Source organism: Panulirus ornatus, chromosome 23 (genome assembly GCF_036320965.1).
Source record: "Panulirus ornatus isolate Po-2019 chromosome 23, ASM3632096v1, whole genome shotgun sequence".
Lineage (NCBI taxonomy): Eukaryota > Metazoa > Arthropoda > Malacostraca > Decapoda > Palinuridae > Panulirus > Panulirus ornatus.
This window is the reverse complement of record NC_092246.1, coordinates 16799270-16819313: the sequence shown is the minus strand read 5'-3', so window position 1 is coordinate 16819313 and position 20044 is coordinate 16799270. Positions and strand designations below refer to the sequence as shown.

The 20044-nt window shown below is 42.6% G+C and overlaps 1 protein-coding gene across 1 annotated transcript in view; it reads right to left on the bottom strand.

Moving 5' to 3' along the window:
- LOC139756823 (receptor-type tyrosine-protein phosphatase beta-like) overlaps positions 1 to 15660 on the bottom strand; it is a 68887-nt gene extending 53227 nt beyond the window's left edge. The window contains exons 1-2 of the mRNA XM_071676644.1: positions 15512 to 15660; positions 766 to 847 (exon numbers count right to left, since the gene is read on the bottom strand). The gene's annotated coding sequence lies outside the window, so the exon portion shown is untranslated. The remainder of the gene's footprint in view (positions 1 to 765; positions 848 to 15511) is intronic.
- Positions 15661 to 20044: the final 4384 nt, after the last annotated feature.

The following is a 20044-nucleotide window of genomic DNA, read 5'->3' as shown; positions in this document are numbered from 1 at the left end:
ATTTTGCCAAAGAAAGGAAGAGGGTATGATGTGATGGAAGTGAAAATGCCTGAGGAGGATACGGAGTGTGGAACAGATTGATCATGTGAGGATTGCCGGTGTCATAAGAGAGGTGTGGCAGTAAGTTCAGTCTGACCTGAGAGAGCTGAGCAGGGTGTGCGAAAATGGCTCGGGGATATGGAAAGGACGAGTGAAGAAAGTAGAAATTAAAAAGTTTACCGCCAACCTCACACTTCAGGGGGCACTGCTCACAGCTTGCCTGCCCCTCCAACAAATAGAATGTTACTGACAGGTTATATGCACACTCTCTCTCTGCTCGGTCTTAAATCCAGCCCAACAGGCATACACCCGTCAGAAACCACACTCCCTAGACATACACGAGTCTGTACACTCTCCCGGTTACTGTGTGGACCATCACCCGTGCCTCTAAACACCGTTTCAGAATATTCAAGTACCCTTCTTGCCCACAGTGAAGACACCGAACACACTTGTCATGTGCCCCGCACTCTCTCCTTATAGGCGCACACACACAGTCAGTAACATGGAAAGGATGGGACTTTTAAGAAGTGAGTTCTACCCGCTCACTCCGATGACGCGACCTCGCTGAGGGCGACTTTTCACTCGCGGGATAACCAATAGCAGGTGGAGCGTGGTCTAGCACCAACACACACACACACACACACACACACACACACACACCATATATATATATATATATATATATATATATATATATATATATATATATATATATGACTGTCTTACCTGCGTGGCGGAGGGATGGAAAGCAGTCATAGTACACAACAGCAGCAGTAGGCGGCAGTGCCAGGGTGCTTCCCACACCGTCCTGGAAGAAGGAAGGGTGTAATTAACAAATAAGAATATCAATTCCATGTTCTGAACCCTAGCTTTAAAATGTTTACATTTTTTTGCTTGTGTGAGATAGGTTTTGAGGCCGTTCAAATATTAGCAAATTCTAACGCTTTAGGAAGAAGTAATCATTTGTTTATAACCATCAAAGTAACCAGACTAAGATAATAGAAATCAATTTTAACTTGTGAATATTATTTTGTTGATTGGTCACTCTGATAATAATCAATTAGATGAAAATGTCAAAGTCCAGCGATCTCTGAAGACTTGATAAATGTGTGAACATTAAGAAAAATATAATTTCAAACAAAAATTCCACTACATTATTTCTTCTAACTTAAGCAAAATAAATGTACTAAAATACTTTACTAATACATTACTAATGTATAATGTGTTTAAATAAATCAGATATAGAATTTATAGATAAATTCATGGTATGCGATTACGTACAAATATTGGCATACGCAATCAGATGAATATAATTGACCTATTTGATTAGGAAATCACACCACAAATCACTGAAGTAATCCAAATTAATCATAAGGCAAACCACTATATATACGTAAATGATTACATACTATATGCGTATTCCCTGAGCTCACGGCACTCATTTCTGAGTTCACCTTTACGAGGTAGGGAATTATTGCACGTCCACATCCGTATTGTGAAGGTGTAGGTCCGAATTTGTCTTAGCCACTTTGTTGATACAGTGTCGTGTAATATCGTACATATTCATATTTGGTGAGCGCTTCAGCATCCTACCAAAACTAGGTCGTCCTGACGCCTTCTTCAGGTGTTGTCAAGACAATTCTAGGACTTTAGGCAATCTCATTTAGCGAGCGTCATAGGCCACATGCATAGTCAGAGTGTATGTGTCTTAGAATTATCTTCAACCTGAAGGTGTTAAAAGATGTTTCAGTTGGTGAATGTAGCTTACGTTGACGGCCTCATTGGCCTTGGCAGTTGATTGGCCTAAAGCCCAAACAGCTAACCAACCAGCGAGCGTAGTCCTTGTGACACTTCTCGATCTTTACGGAATTTCTTCCTATTCTTTCTTTGTTATCCATTTTGTAGCTCTTAGTCTATAGTCATTGTAGGGGTTTTGATAAAATCAAAATGTTCATGGCTGTTTTTTCGTTTTGTTTCCCCTACCTTGCATGAATTACTTCAAAAAACGTTCAAAAGAAAGAGGAAACGGTGTGTCAACAGCACTTGGACTGTATGTCAGTCGGTGATGTAAATCACTTGAAATAATAGTGCTTGAGACATATTTCGGGCAATAGTAATGGTGCATCTGGGTTCTGTACGCCCACACTCAAGACCAGCTGAACTACCGTCGTACAGCGACTGAGGTTTCTGAGGGAATAGCCATGTAAGGCACTATTATGACTCTAGCCTAAAAGAGCAAATGTACTCCACTGGTATTGCTTCATACTGTATCAAAAGAACGCAGACGGAAGAGGTGTTGTTGTAAATGTGGTTGTTTTAGGGGAAAGTCTACATTAGATTAAAAAGAAAATTAAATAAAGCGGGCCTGGCGCATATCCGGGAGTAGTCAGGGATTTGGGGAACGTGTTTTGAAATCGTGAACACTGACGAAAAGCTCATACAAAGAGTGGTGTTTAAGAATACGTTGTGTCATAGAGAACTTAAGGCAGTTTCTAGTTACTTGGATATAAGATTCACTTCCTGTTATCGGTCTCATTTTCATAGAATTGGAGTACAGCTGTACGTAAGTCTGAGTCCTGCGACATGTTTTGAATGCGAATATGTCGAGTTGTTATAGTCACATATAACAGGCGATGGCAGTTGTCGAGGAAGTTTTGGTCGTTGAAACAAACTAATATACTTTCGTAGGTAAAACATTTCTCTTTAATACAAACGTCATTATTTTGGGAAGGTTGGGAAGGTTTTGAATCTGACAATGGTGTGTCAGTGGTCACCAGTACATATCACATTTAAGAGCATTTATTTTTCTTTCGAGGGATTGAAAAGTGTTGGGAAGTAATGAGAGAATATATCGCTCGTTATTATTATTATTATTATTATTATTATTATTATTATTATTATTATCATTATTATTATCATCATCATTATACAGTTTGTCCTATGTTGGTTCAAGGTGGGCGACTGGTTCCCTCACCACCTACGTTACAGATATCCTTCGTAGATATCCTGCACCAAGCTATAATATCAAGTGAGCATTTAGGATGTCGTTCGTAGAACAGGATAAAGAAAGGTCTGGTAATGCTGGTAATGCCCTTCAACACTCACCAAGTACGTTAAAGCTGCTTTTGAAATGGGTTCGAGGATGGTATATGAAGAGTGGTGGGAAAAGCCTAGCCCCTCTGCTCTCAGAATTTCCCTACACAAATGTTGTTGGGCAAACATTCCAAATGAAACAATACCCTTAGTATTAATTTGTACGTTACTTTATCATGTTAAGGTACATATGAACTAACACATATGTTAGTTCATATGTTGCCCAACAATAAGAGTGACAGGAAATTCAAGCGTTCGTATGTCCAGCGGATGGACTACGTTTTATCCGCAGTTAACACGCACCATCTTTAAATTTTACTTTGGAGTTTTTTGAAACTTTTTCACATTCGGTATCGAGTTATACTCCGTATTATTTTCTATAAAGCTTCGGTGAGAGGGTATTCGCTAAGAAATAGCAATATGCAGCCATAGTAGAGCCCATATTTCTCGTGTAAGCTAGTTATTATTTCTATATTTCAGAAATAAGTTTTTTATTTCAACAAGCGAGCTAATGAACATGTATTGGAGTATATGACGAATTTCTGCATGAGCATGTGTGCTGCGATCAGTTTAGCAGTAAATTAATTTTTACCGAAATTTTTGGAAGTATTCAAAGCTTACACTCGTAAATGATACAGAATCATTGTATGATACTATATATATATATATATATATATATATATATATATATATATATATATATATATATTTTTTTTTTTTTTTTTTTTTTCTTTGTCGCTGTCTCCCGCGTTTGCGAGGTAGCGCAAGGAAACAGACGAAAGAAATGGCCCAACCCACCCCCATACGTATATACATACGTCCACACACGCAAATATACATACCTACACAGCTTTCCATGGTTTACCCCAGACGCTTCACATGCCCCGATTCAATCCACTGACAGCACGTCAACCCCGGTATACCACATCGCTCCAATTCACTCTATTCCTTGCCCTCCTTTCACCCTCCTGCATGTTCAGGCCCCGATCACACAAAATCTTTTTCACTCCATCTTTCCACCTCCAATTTGGTCTCCCTCTTCTCCTCATACCCTCCACCTCCGACACATATATCCTCTTGGTCAATCTTTCCTCACTCATTCTCTCCATGTGCCCAAACCATTTCAAAACACCCTCTTCTGCTCTCTCAACCACGCTCTTTTTATTTCCACACATCTCTCTTACCCTTACGTTACTTACTCGATCAAACCACCTCACACCACACATTGTCCTCAAACATCTCATTTCCAGCACATCCATCCTCCTACGCACAACTCTATCCATAGCCCACGCCTCGCAACCATACAACATTGTTGGAACCACTATTCCTTCAAACATACCCATTTTTGCTTTCCGAGATAATGTTCTCGACTTCCACACATTCTTCAAGGCTCCCAGAATTTTCGCCCCCTCCCCCACCCTATGATCCACTTCCGCTTCCATGGTTCCATCCGCTGCCAGATCCACTCCCAGATATCTAAAACACTTCACTTCCTCCAGTTTTTCTCCATTCAAACTCACCTCCCAATTGACCTGACCCTCAACCCTACTGTACCTAATAACCTTGCTCTTATTCACATTTACTCTTAACTTTCTTCTTTCACACACTTTACCAAACTCAGTCACCAGCTTCTGCAGTTTCTCACATGAATCAGCCACCAGCGCTGTATCATCAGCGAACAACAACTGACTCACTTCCCAAGCTCTCTCATCCCCAACAGACTTCATACTTGCCCCTCTTTCCAAAACTCTTGCATTCACCTCCCTATATATATATATATATATATATATATATATATATATATATATATATATATATATATATATATATATATATATATATATATGAATGTAGGTTTGCGGCAGGGGTGTGTGATGTCTTCATGGTTATTTAATTTGCTTATGGATGGGGTTGTTAGGGAGGTGAATGCAAGAGTTTTGGAAAGAGGGGCAAGTATAAAGTCTGTTGTGGATGAGAGAGCTTGGGAAGTGAGTCAGTTGTTGTTCGCTGATGATACAGCGCTGGTGGCTGATTCATGTGAGAAACTGCAGAAGCTGGTGACTGAGTTTGGTAAAGTGTGTGAAAGAAGAAAGTTAAGAGTAAATGTGAATAAGAGCAAGGTTATTAGGTATAGTAGGGTTGAGGGTCAAGTCAATTGGGAGGTAAGTTTGAATGGAGAAAAACTGGAGGAAGTAAAGTGTTTTAGATATCTGGGAGTGGATCTAGCAGCGGATGGAACCATGGAAGCGGAAGTGGATCATAGGGTGGGGGAGGGGGCGAAAATCCTGGGAGCCTTGAAGAATGTGTGGAAGTCGAGAACATTATCTCGGAAAACAAAAGTGGGTATGTTTGAAGGAATAGTGGTTCCAATAATTTTGTATGGTTGCGAGGCGTGGGCTATGGATAGAGTTGTGCGCAGGAGGGTGGATGTGCTGGAAATGAGATGTTTGAGGACAATGTGTGGTGTGAGGTGGTTTGATCGAGTAAGTAACGTAAGGGTAAGAGAGATGTGTGGAAATAAAAAGAGCGTGGTTGAGAGAGCAGAAGAGGGTGTTTTGAAATGGTTTGGGCACATGGAGAGAATGAGTGAGGAAAGATTGACTAAGAGGATATATGTGTCGGAGGTAGTGGGAACGAGGAGAAGTGGGAGACCAAATTGGAGGTGGAAAGATGGAATGAAAAAGATTTTGTGTGATCGGGGCCTGAACATGCAGGAGGGTGAAAGGAGGGCAAGGAATAGAGTGAATTGGATCGATGTGGTATACCGGGGTTGACGTGCTGTCAGTGGATTGAACCAGGGCATGTGAAGCGTCTGGGGTAAACCATGGAAAGCTGTGTAGGTATGTATATTTGCGTGTGTGGACGTGTATGTATATACATGTGTATGGGGGTGGGTTGGGCCATTTCTTTCGTCTGTTTCCATGCGCTACCTCGCAAACGCGGGAGACAGCGACAAAGCAAAAAAAAAAAATCTATATTATATATATATTTATACATATATAATCACATAGTGCCCTCCGGCAGTAAGGACTCGAACACGGGACCTTTGCGTTCATATGCACTATATTCGTGTGTGTGTATATTCTTTTTTTTTTTTTTTCTTTTTTTTTGTCGCTGTCTCCCGCGTTTGCGAGGTAGCGCAAGGAAACAGACGAAAGAAATGGCCCAACCCACCCCCATACACATGTATATACATACGTCCACACACGCAAATATACATACCTACACAGCTTTCCATGGTTTACCCCAGACGCTTCACATGCCTTGATTCAATCCACTGACAGCACGTCAACCCCGGTATACCACATCGCTCCAGTTCACTCTATTCCTTGCCCTCCTTTCACCCTCCTGCATGTTCAGGCCCCGATCACACAAAATCTTTTACACTCCATCTTTCCACCTCCAATTTGGTCTCCCTCTTCTCCTCGTTCCCTCCACCTCCGACACATATAACCTCTTGGTCAATCTTTCCTCACTCATTCTCTCCATGTGACCAAACCATTTCTAAACACCCTCTTCTGCTCTCTCAACCACGCTCTTTTTATTTCCACACATCTCTCTTACCCTTACGTTACTTACTCGATCAAACCACCTCACACCACACATTGTCCTCAAACATCTCATTTCCAGCACATCCATCCTCCTGCGCACAACTCTATCCATAGTCCACGCCTCGCAACCATACAACATTGTTGGAACCACTATTCCTTCAAACATACCCATTTTTGCTTTCCGAGATAATGTTCTCGACTTCCACACATTCTTCAAGGCTCCCAGAATTTTCGCCCCCTCCCCCACCCTATGATCCACTTCCGCTTCCATGTTTCCATCCGCTGCCAGATCCATTCCCAGATATCTAAAACACTTCACTTCCTCCAGTTTTTCTCCATTCAAACTATATATATATATATATATATATATATATATATATATATATATATATATATATATATATATATATGGAAAAAACTGGAGGAAGGTAAGTGTTTTAGATATCTGGGAGTGGATTTAACAGCGAATGAAACCATGAAAGCGGAAGTGAGTCACAGGGTGAGGGAGGGGGCGAAGGTTCTGGGAGCGTTGAAGAATGTGTGGAAGGTGAAAACATTATCTCGGAGAGCAAAAATGGGTGTTTGAAGGAAAAGTGGTTCCAACAATGTTATATGGTTGTGAGGCATGGGCTATAGATAGAGTTGTGTGGAGGAGGATGGATGTGTTGGAAGTGAAATGTTTGAGGACAATATGTGGTGTGAGGTGGTTTGATCGAGTAAGTAATGAAAGGGTAAGAGAGATGTGTGGTAATAACAAGAGTGTGGTTGAGAGAGCAGAAGAAGGTGTGTTGAAATGGTTTGGTCATATGTGGAGAATGAGTGAGGAAAGACTGACAAAGATGATATATGTGTCTGAGGAGAAGCAGGAAACCAAATTGAAGGGGGAAGGATGGAGTGAAAAGGATTTTGAGCGATCGGGGCCTGAACATACAGGAGGGTGAAAGGCGTGCAAGGAATAGAGAATTGGAACAATGTGGTATACCAGGGTGGACGTGCTGTCAATGGATTGAACCAGGGCATGTAAAGCGTGTTGGGTAAACCATGGAAAGTTTTGTGGGGCCTGGATGTGGAAAGGAAGCTGTGGTTTCGGTGCATTACACATGACAGCTAGAGATTGAGTGTGAACGAATGTGGCCTTTTTTGTCTTTTCGTAGCGATACCTCACGCGCGCGCGGTGAAAGGTGGGGAGAATGCTATTTCATGTGTGGCGGCGTGGCGACGGGAGTGGATGAAGGCAGCAAGTATGAATATGTACATGTGTATATATGTATATGTCTCTGTATGTATATGTATGTATACGTTGAAATGTATGTATGTGTGTAGGCGTTTATGTATATACATGTGTATGTGGGTGGTTGGCCCATTCTTTCTTTTGTTTCCCCGCGCTACCTCGCTAACGCGGGAGACGGCGATTAAGTATAATAAATAAATGAATAAATGGTTTGGGAATGTCTTGGGAGTAAAGTCAGGGGTTAGTGAGAGGACAAGAGCAAGGGAAGAAGTAGCACTACTCCTGAAACAGGAGTGGTGGTAGTATGTGATAGAGTGTAAAAAAGTAAACTCTAGATTGATATAGGTAAAACTGAAAGTTGATGGAGAGAGATGGGTGATTATTGGTGCATTTGCACTAGGGCATGAGAAGAAAGATCATGAGAGGCAAGTGTTTTGGGAGCAGCTGAGTGAGTGTGTTAGTAGTTTTGGTGCACGAGACCGGGTTATAGTGATGGGTGATTTGAATGCAAAGTTGAGTAATGTGGAATAATTGGTGTACATGGGGTGTTCAGTGCTGTAAATGGAAATGGTGAAGAGTTTGTAGATTTATGTGCTGAAAAAAGGACTGGTGATTGGGAATACCTGGTTTAAAAGAGAGATATACATAAGTATACGTATGTAAGTAGGAGAGATGGCCAGAGAGCGTTATTGGATTACGTGTTAATTGATAGGCGCGCGAAAGAGAAACTTTTGGATGTTAATGTGCTGAGAGGTGCAACTGGAGGGATGTCTGAACATTATCTTGTGGAGGCGAAGATGAAGATTTGTAGAGGTTTTCAGAAAAGAAGAGAGAATGTTGGAGCGAAGAGAGTGGTGAGAGTAAGTGAGCTTGGGAAGGAGACTTGTGTGAGGAAGTACCAGGAGAGACTGAGTACAGAATAGAAAAAGGCGAGAACAAAGGACATAAGGGGAGTGGGGGAGGAATGGGATGTATTTAGGGAAGCAGTGATGGCTTGCGCAAAAGATGCTTGTGGCATGAGAAGCGTGGGAGGTGGGCAGATTAGAAAGGGTAGTGAGTGGTGAGCTGAAGAAGTAAGATTGTTAGTGAAAGAGAATAGAGAGGCATTTGGACGATTTTAGCAGGGAAATAATGCAAATGAGTGGGAGATGTATAAAAGAAAGAGGCAGGAGGTTAAGAGAAAGGTGCAAGAGGTGAAAAAGAGGGCAAACGAGAGTTGGAGTGAGAGAGTATCATTAGATTTTAGGGAGGATAAAAAGATGTTTTGGAAGGAGGTAAATGATGTGCGTAAGACAAGGAAATCAATGGGAACTTCAGTGATGTGTAGTGGTGATGTGAGGAGATGGAGTGAGTATTTTGAAGGTTTGTTGAATGTGTTTGATGATAGAGTGGCAGATATAGGGTGTTTTGGTCGAGGTGGTGTGTAAAGTGAGAGGGTTAGGGAGAATGATTTGGTAAACAGAGAAGAAGTAGTAAAAGCTTTGCGGAAGATGGAAGCCGGCAAGGCAGCGGGTTTGGATGGTATTGCAGTGGAATTTATTTAAAAAGGGGGTGATTGTCTTGTTGACTGGTGGTAAGGTTACTTAATATATGTATGACTCATGGTGAGGTGCCTGAGGATTGGTGGAATGCTTGCATAGTGCCATTGCACAAAGGCAAAGGGGATAAAAGTGAGTGCTCAAATCACACGGGTATAGGTTTGTTGAGTATTCCTGGGAAATTATATGGGAGGGTATTGATTGAGAGGGTGAAGGCATGTACAGAGCATCAGATTAGGGAAGAGCAGTGTGGTTTCAGAAGTGGTAGAGGATGCGTGGATCAGGTGTTTGCTTTGAAGAATGTATGTGAGAAATACTTAGAAAAGCAATTTGGATTTGTATGTAGCATTTATGGATCTGGAGAAGGCATATGATAGAGTTGATAGAGATGCTCTGTGGAAGGTATTAAGAATATATGGTGTGGGAGGCAAGTTGTTAGAAGCAGTGAAAAGTTTTTATCGAGGATGCAAGGCATGCGTACGTGTAGGAAGAGAGAAAAGTGATTGGTTCTCAGTGAATGTAGGTTTGCGGCAGGGGTGTGTGATGTCTCCATGGTTGTTTAATTTGTTTATGGATGGGGTTGTTAGGGAGGTGAATGCAAGAGTTTTGGAAAGTGTGGCAAGTATGCAGTCTGTTGTGGATGAGAGAGCTTGGGAAGTGCGTCAATTGTTGTTCGCTGATGATACAGCGCTGGTAGCTGATTCATGTGAGAAACTGCAGAAGCTGGTGACTGAGTTTGGTAAAGTGTGTGAAAGAAGAAAGCTGAGAGTAAATGTGAATAAGAGCAAGGCTATTAGGTACAGTAGGGTTGAGGGTCAAGTCAAATGGGAAGTAAGTTTAAATGGAGAAAAATTGGAGGAAGTTAAGTGTTTTAGATATCTGGGAGTGGATTTGGCAGCGGATGGAACCATGGAAGCGGAAGTGAATCATAGGGTTGGGGAGGGGGTGAAAGTTCTGGGAGCGTTGAAGAATGTGTGGAAGTCGAGAACATTATCTCGGAAAGCAAAAATGGGTATGTTTGAAGGAATAGTGGTTCCAACAATGTTATATGGTTGCGAGGCGTGGGCTATAGATAGAGTTGTGCGGAGGAGGGTGGATGTGCTGGAAATGAGATGTTTGAGGACAATATTTGGTGTGAGGTGGTTTGTTCGAGTAAGTAATAATAGGGTAAGAGAGATGTATGGTAATAAAAATAGTGTGGTTGAGAGAGCAGAAGAGGGTGTTTTGAAATGGTTCGGTCACATGGAGAGAATGAGTGAGGAAAGATTGACCAAGAGGATATATGTGTCAGAGGTGGAGAGAATGAGAAGTGGGAGACTAAATTGAAGGTGGAAAGATGGAGTGAAAAAGATTTTGAGTGCTCGGGGCCTGAACATGCAGGAGGGTGAAAGGCGTGCAAGGAATAGAGTGAATTTGAACGATGTGGTACACCGGGGTCGACGTGCTGTCAGTGGATTGAACCAGGGCATGTGAAGCGTCTGGGTAAACCATGGAAAGTTCTGTGGAGCGTGGATGTGGAAAGGGAGCTGTGATTTCGGTGCATTATTACATGACAGCTAGAGACTGAGTGTGAATTAATGTGGCCTTTCTTGTCTTTTCCTAGCGCTACCTCGCACACATGAGGGGGAGGGGGTTTTTATTTCATGTGTGCGGGGTGGCGATGGGAATGAATAAAGGTAGCCAGTATGGATTATGTACATGTGTATATATGTATATGACTGTGTGTGTGTATATATATATATATATATATATATATATATATATATATATATATATATATATATATATATATATATATATATGAATACGTTGAGATGTATAGGTATGTATATTTGCGTATCTATTTTAGGTTACACCACAAGTGAAAAGCAATCTTTGGCAAGGCTGTATCATCGGGGGTTACAGCCTCACTTGAGAACTTTTCACTGCAAAGTACATTTCCTGCCACTGGAAGCAGTTCAGCCTCGGAGCGGAGGAAGCTCCTGGAAAAGGGATCCCGGAGTAGCTATGGGACAGGTGTTGGAGTTGCATCCATCTCGCCAGCACACTACGTCGTATTTATTTTTACGGAAGTGTTAAAACAATTCAAGTAACGTTGCTATCAAAAGCAGTGGGATTACGAAAGTTACTTATTCTTATAAACACAAAGTGTTTAAGAGTGCAAAGCTTGTAAGGTTGTGATACGTGTTCATACATACGAGGCTTGGCAGGCTTTCGCTGGTGTAGAGTGCAAGATGTTTATGACTTTGTTATAAGACTGAGTTGAGATCTGGTTGTCTTTAATAGTTAAAAGTCGTTTTTCAGTGACTTTCACCAGGATCTCGTGAGACTGGAGAATGCAGTCATCATTGCACTGGGGAGAGAAAAATCTACGGTATTAAGATATATCATTTGAATATTTTCAAGCGTAACTAATCCTTCCAACGTTTGAGACAAGTAGTTGCCTTAACTAGTGTATTGGAGATACTTGTCACGGATTTTAGTGAAGCAAAATTCTTCATAATGAAATATACATAAGGTGCTTAGTATTTTTCCCCCGTTGTATGCAGTTTCTCAGAATCCATAATTCGGTAAACCCTCAGTGTCCTGACAGTAATGAACTTTAATGCTATGATGGATTAGGACCCTTGATTATACGGTGAAAAAAAAAAAAAACATTCAACGTAGGAATTCTTCCCAGTGGTATTAAAATCCTTGACTGTCCCTATTAGTGAACGCAACAACAACAAAGATACTAAATGCCCTCAGAACACACGAACTTTACCAGATCTGAACAGATGAATCTCATAGTATCCTTTCAAAGCACTTCATCCACTCCACCCAAAAATGACACCTGTCCGGTTAGCCACCATGTCAAATGTAAATATAACAAAGCTGTATACCATTTTAAAACAAAACAGTCACTAGTCGCCTAGCGACAATAAACACTCATTTCCTACACAATGAAACAAAGGTCATCTAATATAAGTACCCAGATCAGTCTGCTCGGCACTCATTTTTCTGCAACAGCACGTGACCCTTCCCATCCAAACGATCCTTCAACTACCAATCACCAAACACAGCACCAACAGAACTATATGCCCAGCGAAATGACCCGACACACTGAACAACATCCTCCTAACTCACACTTGAGTACCGCCGTACCAGACATATAGCCAACTGAAACGACACTCCCCAAACATATGAGAGATACACTTTCTCGTCTACGCCTTCAGACGCCAACCCACTCCTTCACCTTCATGCCCACAATTCATCCACTACAAAGATAATGAACTTTTACTGCTCAATTTCCCTGCAGTCTTCCCAAACAGACAACACGACACTTTACGACTTGTGGGGCAGGTGTGTAATATATATATATATATATATATATATATATATATATATATATATATATATCTTTTCTTCTTTTAAACTATTCGCCATTTCCCGCGTTAGCGAGGTAGCGTTAAGAACAGAGGACTGGGCCTTTTTTGGAATATCCTCACCTGGCCCTCCTCTGTTCCTTCTTTTGGAAAAAAAAAAAAAAAACGAGAGGGGAGGATTTCCAGCCCCCCGCTCCCTCCCCTTTTAGTCGCCTTCTACGACACGCAGGGAATACGTGGGAAGTATTCTTAATCCCCTATCCCCAGGGATAATATATATATATATATATATATATATATATATATATATCTTTCTTTTCTTTCATACTATTCGCCATTTCCCGCATTAGCGAGGTAGCGTTGAGAACAGAGGACTGGGCCATTGAGGGAATATCCTCACCTGGGCCCCTTCTCTGTTCCCTCTTTTGGAAAATTAAAAAAAAAAAAGTGAGAGGGGAGGATTTCCAGCCCCCCGCTCCCTCCCCTTTTAGTCGCCTTCTACGACACGCAGGGAATACGTGGGAAGTATTCTTTCTCCCCTATCCCCAGGGATTATATATATATATATATATATATATATATATATATATATATATATATATATATATATATATATATATATATTCTTCTTTTCGCTGTCTCCCGCGTTTGCGAGGTAGCGGAAGGAAACAGATGAAAGAAATGGCCCAACCTAACCCCATACACACGTATATACATACGTCCACACACGCAAATATACATGCCTACACAGCTTTCCATGGTTTACCCCAGATGCTTCACATGCCCTGATTCAACCCACTGACATCACGTCAACCCCGGTATACCACATCGATCCAATTCACTCTGTTCCTTGCCCTCCTTTCACCCTCCTGCATGTTCAGGCCCTGATCACACAAAATCTTTTTCACTCCATCCCTCCACCTCCAATTTGGTCTCCCACTTCTCCTCGTTCCCTCCACCTCCGACACACATATACTCCTGGTCAACCTTTCCTCACTCATTCTCCCCATGTGCCCAAACCATCTCAAAACACTTAATACTTATACTTAATCGCCGTCGCCCGCGTCAGCGAGGTTGCGCAAGGAAACAGACGAAAGAATGGCCCAACCCACCCACATACACATATATACACATAAACGTCCACACACGCACATATACATGCCTATACATTTCAACGTATACATATACATACACAGACATATACATATATACCCATGTACATATACTTGCTGCCTTGCTGCCTTCATCCATTTTCGACGCCACCTCGCCACACATGAAATAGCATCACTCATATATATATATATATATATATATATATATATATATATATATATATATATATATATATATATATAAGAAAAGGAATGGAATTATTTCCCTAAGCCTTAGTGCAGACGATAAACTACATATACAACCAGGCTTGTTCTCTTTGTGACACCGTATGTTCTTTGCCGATTGCACCAGAGTTCTTGTCCGTAAAAGACAGGAAAGAGACGTGCTCTGAGTCACATCTGTTTTTAGATCGTACTGGGGGAAAAAATTCTCCAGAGGATATCAAGATGGTACGTTGGTGATGGCCGGGCGAGGTTAAGTAAGCGTAATATACTTTTGATGAACTAGCTTAAGTTTAGCGATGAATATAGTTATAGAACTGTGTCTTGTAATAAAAAATGATAATCATTCGGAGGACATGAACCCAAGACGAATGGAAATAGATGGTAACCAATCCAAATACCATCACAATATCATGCAAGACTCACAACTTTGCAAACAGGATCAGTAGACACCTTGATGTTGTAGCCTGTGATAGGCTGAGCTTGCTTCTCCTTACCGATGATGAACGGACAGAATTACTCTCACATCTGAAACGCACTGAACAGCGCTGTCGTAAAAGCAAGAAATTCCGTGATAATCCCATGCCTGTAATATAGATTTTGCCCAGATACTTGAACATCTGGTATCCAAGCCGTGCCGATAGTTTGCTGGTCAGTGAGTGATCCGAGACTTGACGCTTTGAAGGGTTGCTTGCGCATGGGCAGAACCACCTCCCGCTTACCCGGATTAAAGGGACTCCACAACTGTTTCTTTTTCTGGAAGGGGGAAAAAATTAGATGTATGTGTTCTTTCCCTGGTGATCACGAAAACATTATCTTGTCAGTTGTTGCTGCCTTCCCAAAACGATTTCATAAGTTTTTGAAAACGACATTCTTCTTGCAAGGGCGTATGCATATGTTTCGTTGAACAAAACTTCCTGTCATTGCTGTCAGCTGTTTCGTTATGCAGTAGCCTAAACTTACTTCTGCACTATGTATTCTGTATTCAGTTTTATTCGTATTTGACGAGAGAGTGATTGAATTTAACATCCAGCCCTTCGTCATGTTTTAGCGATTTCACAATCCGCGCCTGGCTTGTCTTTTATATATATATATATATATATATATATATATATATATATATATATATATATATATATATATATATATATATTATAATTTTCATTGTCAGCACTGTACATTGTTGTGGGGTGCGGTCGTTGGGGAGTATGATGTCAGGAACGTCAGCACCCTGCCGGCGTCAGCCCCATTGGTTGCTGGCTGACACCCGTCTCCTTCATACACTTGTAAACAAACCGGCTCGGTTTACTGTGGTGTCTAGCAGAAGACGTGACACAGAGACGTGTGGTTTCTAGCTTACCTTCTCCGTCGTCCCCGCATGATTCATGAGGTTCTTGAGTCTTATCCTGAAGTTGGCGCAGCAGAAGGTTGTTGTGGGTGAAAAAAAAAATAAAGGGGCAGCGTTGTCCGTCTGCCGTCTCCGGTGTGTACTGAAAGTTTTGTCGCAGTATCAGCGCCTCTTAGCTCGGCAGGGGTAGTCACCCAGCGGACATGACGACACTTCCTCTACACAGATACTAAATGCCAAGCACAAAAGAAAAAAGAAAAAAAGGCATTTTCTGTTGGAATGAAGTATGGTTTATAGACATACGTTTTTGCCGTCGATGTGAGAGCTGGTATTAGGTCAAAAAGTCTTCCTGTGGCATCTCGGGAGTGGGGTTAGGTAGGGAAGGTGGTTAAGTGCGTGTCACGTTGATTTAATAAGGCGGAGGGATTCGAAAAGCCGGTCGGTAAAAGCGAGGACCTTATCTCCCGAGCAACAGTAGCAGCACCATCGCCCCCCACCCCACCACCAGTATCTCTCTCGTAGCTGGCTGAGATCATGCCATACGTAACTGGATTTTTAAATGCCATAAATGTTCTCTTCGTTGCCGACGCAGTGTTCATCACCGAGCTAACTTAAAAAAAAAAAAAAAAGGCCTCAGGTTAGTCACATGTTTGGGCCTTTCTTTTTTTTAATCATCCAGCCGACTTTCCTGAGGCCATATTTGCCCATGAAAACATTGTACAGTAAATATCGTTACTAATACAAGCAATTGCCATTGTGTGTGTGTGTGTGTGTGTGTGTGTGTGTGTGTGTGTGTGTCAACCATCTGGGGCAAAGCGTATGGATAAATGAACACGACTATCTGTGAACTTGAGGATGTAGCATAGCGTTTGCGTCTGTTAAGGGGAAAAAAGATGACTGGCGGAGTGGAACTCTTAATGAGGGATTATAATTCTTGGATCATTGATATCCAGTTATCCTTGACGCAGAAACTTTGATGTTTCGATGTAACACTTGTCGCAAACAACTTAATGGTGTAGCAATTTGACGCAAACAGCTTAACGTATAGATGAAGTACTTAACACAGACTAAAGTGTAGATGAAGTGCAGCCATTCTCTTCGTGGACAGAGACGCTGTCCCTTCGCTAACTCCGTCTGATGATTGTGAATAAAGTCATATTCCAAGGAATTGGACGGCCTTACATATCTTCGTCTGACTTGCGTGCGGGACTTTGGCTTCCGTCAGCATTGCCATGAGCGACTCCAGTGGCACTTTTGTGATTTATTCTCAACGAATCTGCCCCAGTTGTGAACGAAGACATGGGTGCCTGGCGCCTCCAGCTACAGGCTGTGCTGGAGGTCTTGTGCCGGAATGACTGTGGAGGAAATATAGGTTGATCATGACCCTGTGGAAGTGCTGGAGTTGGGAAGGATGAAAATGGATAGGTATACGATGATGAGCTACGCGGAGAGCCCGAATTCCCGTAGGGAGGAGAGAAAACGGGGATATACGTGATACTTTTAGGCGCACTGGGCGATCAGCCGCGGCTGCTTCCTTGCAACACTTCATCAGTGACTCGCCTCAGTCAGATCAAGACCCACCTCAAAACATGGACCTCTCAAAATACTTTAGGAACCGTGCCATTTCCACGTCCAGACATCTGCAGATGGTAATCTAAGCCCAAAGATGAGATGACAGAGTTATGGAAATTGCCTTCGAAAATGTATGGGAGAAAGCAGACCAGGTTTTTGGTGGACACTGTAAGTAATTAATCCAGAGGGCCAGTTTCAGTAGGAAAGGTTCTTGGCGTTACCCAGATCTCCTTCTAGGGGCTCTTGCAGCTCAAGGTTACAAAGGAATATGAACACCTGTGAAGTGACGAGATCATTAACTGTGCTCTCAGTGATACAACCTCACAAAAGGTCACTTTCCATTCGTAGTGTAACCTCGCATACACACACACACACACACACACACACACACACACACACACACACACACACACACACACACACACACGAAAAGTACTTAAGTAGCGAGTGTACGTAAGGTGTGGTGGGTGTATCAAAAGGGTTGGAGGACTCTGGCTGTTTGTGGTTGCACAGAGAGTGAAAAAGTCACCTTCGGCGAGGCTGTGCCGCCGCCGTCGTATGACGACTGGGAGCACAGCACAGTCTCGCCGTGCAGCTTCTCACCCTCCTCCCAGAGAAGTCCATAATGTTGGTGATGGTAATGATGATCACGGGCGAACGCCAGGAACGGACGAAGGACGAGTTGCTTACACCCCGTATCTCTTCTGGCTGTCTTGCGTGATGCACCGGAACCTGGGATCCTTATACCTCAGGTAAGTTCCACAGACCATTCCGTGGTAATCCCCTTGCCCGCCTCATATGCCCTAGTTTTAAGTCCATTGACAGCATGTCGCCCCCACTATACCACATCTCTCCAGTTCGCTCCATGCAGTGTAAACATTTCACCCTCCTGCATGATTAGGCCCTTAAAGCATCTTTCACTCCATCCTTCCAATCCCCTTTTTTTCGGTTTAGTGAATCTCTCCTTCCTCATTTCCTCCTCATGTACAAATTTCAACGCACCCTGTTTTCTCTCTCTCTCTCTCTCTCTCTCTCTCTCTCTCTCTCTCTCTCTCTCTCTCTCTCTCTCTCTCTCTCTCTCTCTCTCTCTCTCTCTCTCTCTCCTGTCTGCTACCACAAAACTCTGTTACATTGTTCATTCCTGATCCGATCAACCCCAAAACATTTCATTTCCAACACCTTCACCTTCTTTGTGTGTGTGTGTGTGTGTTTCCCCCATTCAGGGCTCTCGGCTCGCCAGCATCGTTTCCCTCACACACACACAGTAATCTCTCTCCACACACTCCCAGGAACATCGACCACTCATCCACTCTGTGGTTCACTTCAGCTCCCACAGTTTCATCCATTGTAATGTCCACCCCCAGGTATCTAAGACACTCCATTTCCTCCTGTTTCTTTCCATGCAAACCCTACTTTTAGACCAGCCTATCTCTTTCCCCTGCCAAACTTCATATCCTTCCTCAATAAGCTCAGACCTGGACAGGATATCTCAGCGGGGGTACACGAAATCTTGTTAAGTGTAATGCCTCCAAGACCCAGTTTCTACCCATCTCTGTCGAATGCTCCTCACAACTCTCGCATCTCCTTTGACTGTTCTGTAATTGCATCTCTTGGCTCGATGAACATACTTGGTATGACTGTAACATCCACTCTGTCTTTTAAACCCCCACATTACCGGGAATAGCTAAGTCTGCTTCTAAGAAACTGGTTGTCCTGTGGAGATGTCGAAACTTCATTTCTTGCGAACACTTACTCCGTTTACACAGTGGTTTGATCCCTCCTTTATGGAGTACTACTCTCACGTTTGGGGTGGCTCTAGTTCTGCATCCAAGCGATTTGACGTATGAACAGTCCCAAACATGACCCCCTTGCCCTACGCCGCAATGTTGGTTCACTTTCCCTCTTCTGTAGGTATTACATTGGTTTTTGCTCCCGAGAGCTGGCTGCTTGTGTGCCCCAACCACTAGCTAGACCACGCAATACTCGGCAAGCTCCTACCTCACATGGTTAGTGTGTGGCCATCGGCAACTCAAGGGTGGGCCGTTTTGATACCTGCTTCTTTCCCCACATATCGAAGATTTGGAACTTTCAACCGTCACTTGTCTTTCCTGATAACTATGACTTGGCACATTTTAAAAGACATTTCCTTTGTTCTTATTCATTCTCGTAATTCTCTTTATATTTCAGTTAAGCCCGGCCTTGATGTGGAATTTCGTCCGTGAATGGAGCCTTCATCATGAAAAATGATGTATTATCATTATTATTATTATTAGTAGTAGTAGTAGTGGTAGTAGTAGTAGTAGTAGTAGTAGTAGTATTAGTATTAGTATCATCATTATTATTATTATTGCTATTATTATTATTATTTCATTTTTAGAAATCTTTGAAAACACCGCAGGAATATTCTAGCTGTAAGTAAAAGTTACACACACACACACACACACACACACACACACACACACACACACACACACACACACACACACACACACGGTGTAGGCATCATACTTAGATATTCCGTGATTCTGTTGAGTCATCTACAGGCAGTTAAATATACATATATGTATAAGAATTGTCGTCGTTTCCAGCATTGGTAAGAGTGAGGGGCAGACGTGTGCTACAGGGCAACGCAGTGATTTCCCTCGGTACCAGCGGAAGTCTTGCCGAGAACGACTGGTGGAGCTGCGAAGTCCTGCTGAGAACGACTGGGGGGGAACTGCCTCTCACGGGCATATCTTAAGGTAAGGTAGATACAGTCTATCATGGCCCCGGGAAGGGAGAGAGAGTCTTCAGTTGGATACAGTCTTTCTGTCGACGGTGCTGGTTTCATGTGAGGGAATCGCCTCACTCGAGCCACAGCCCGAGGACGTGGAGGAGTTAAGACACTGGTGACAACGTAAGGCTGGCATACCAGGCCGGTGGAGGGGAAGGTGGACCTCATGAGGCCTGTGGAGAGGTGGTCTGTTAGGCAAG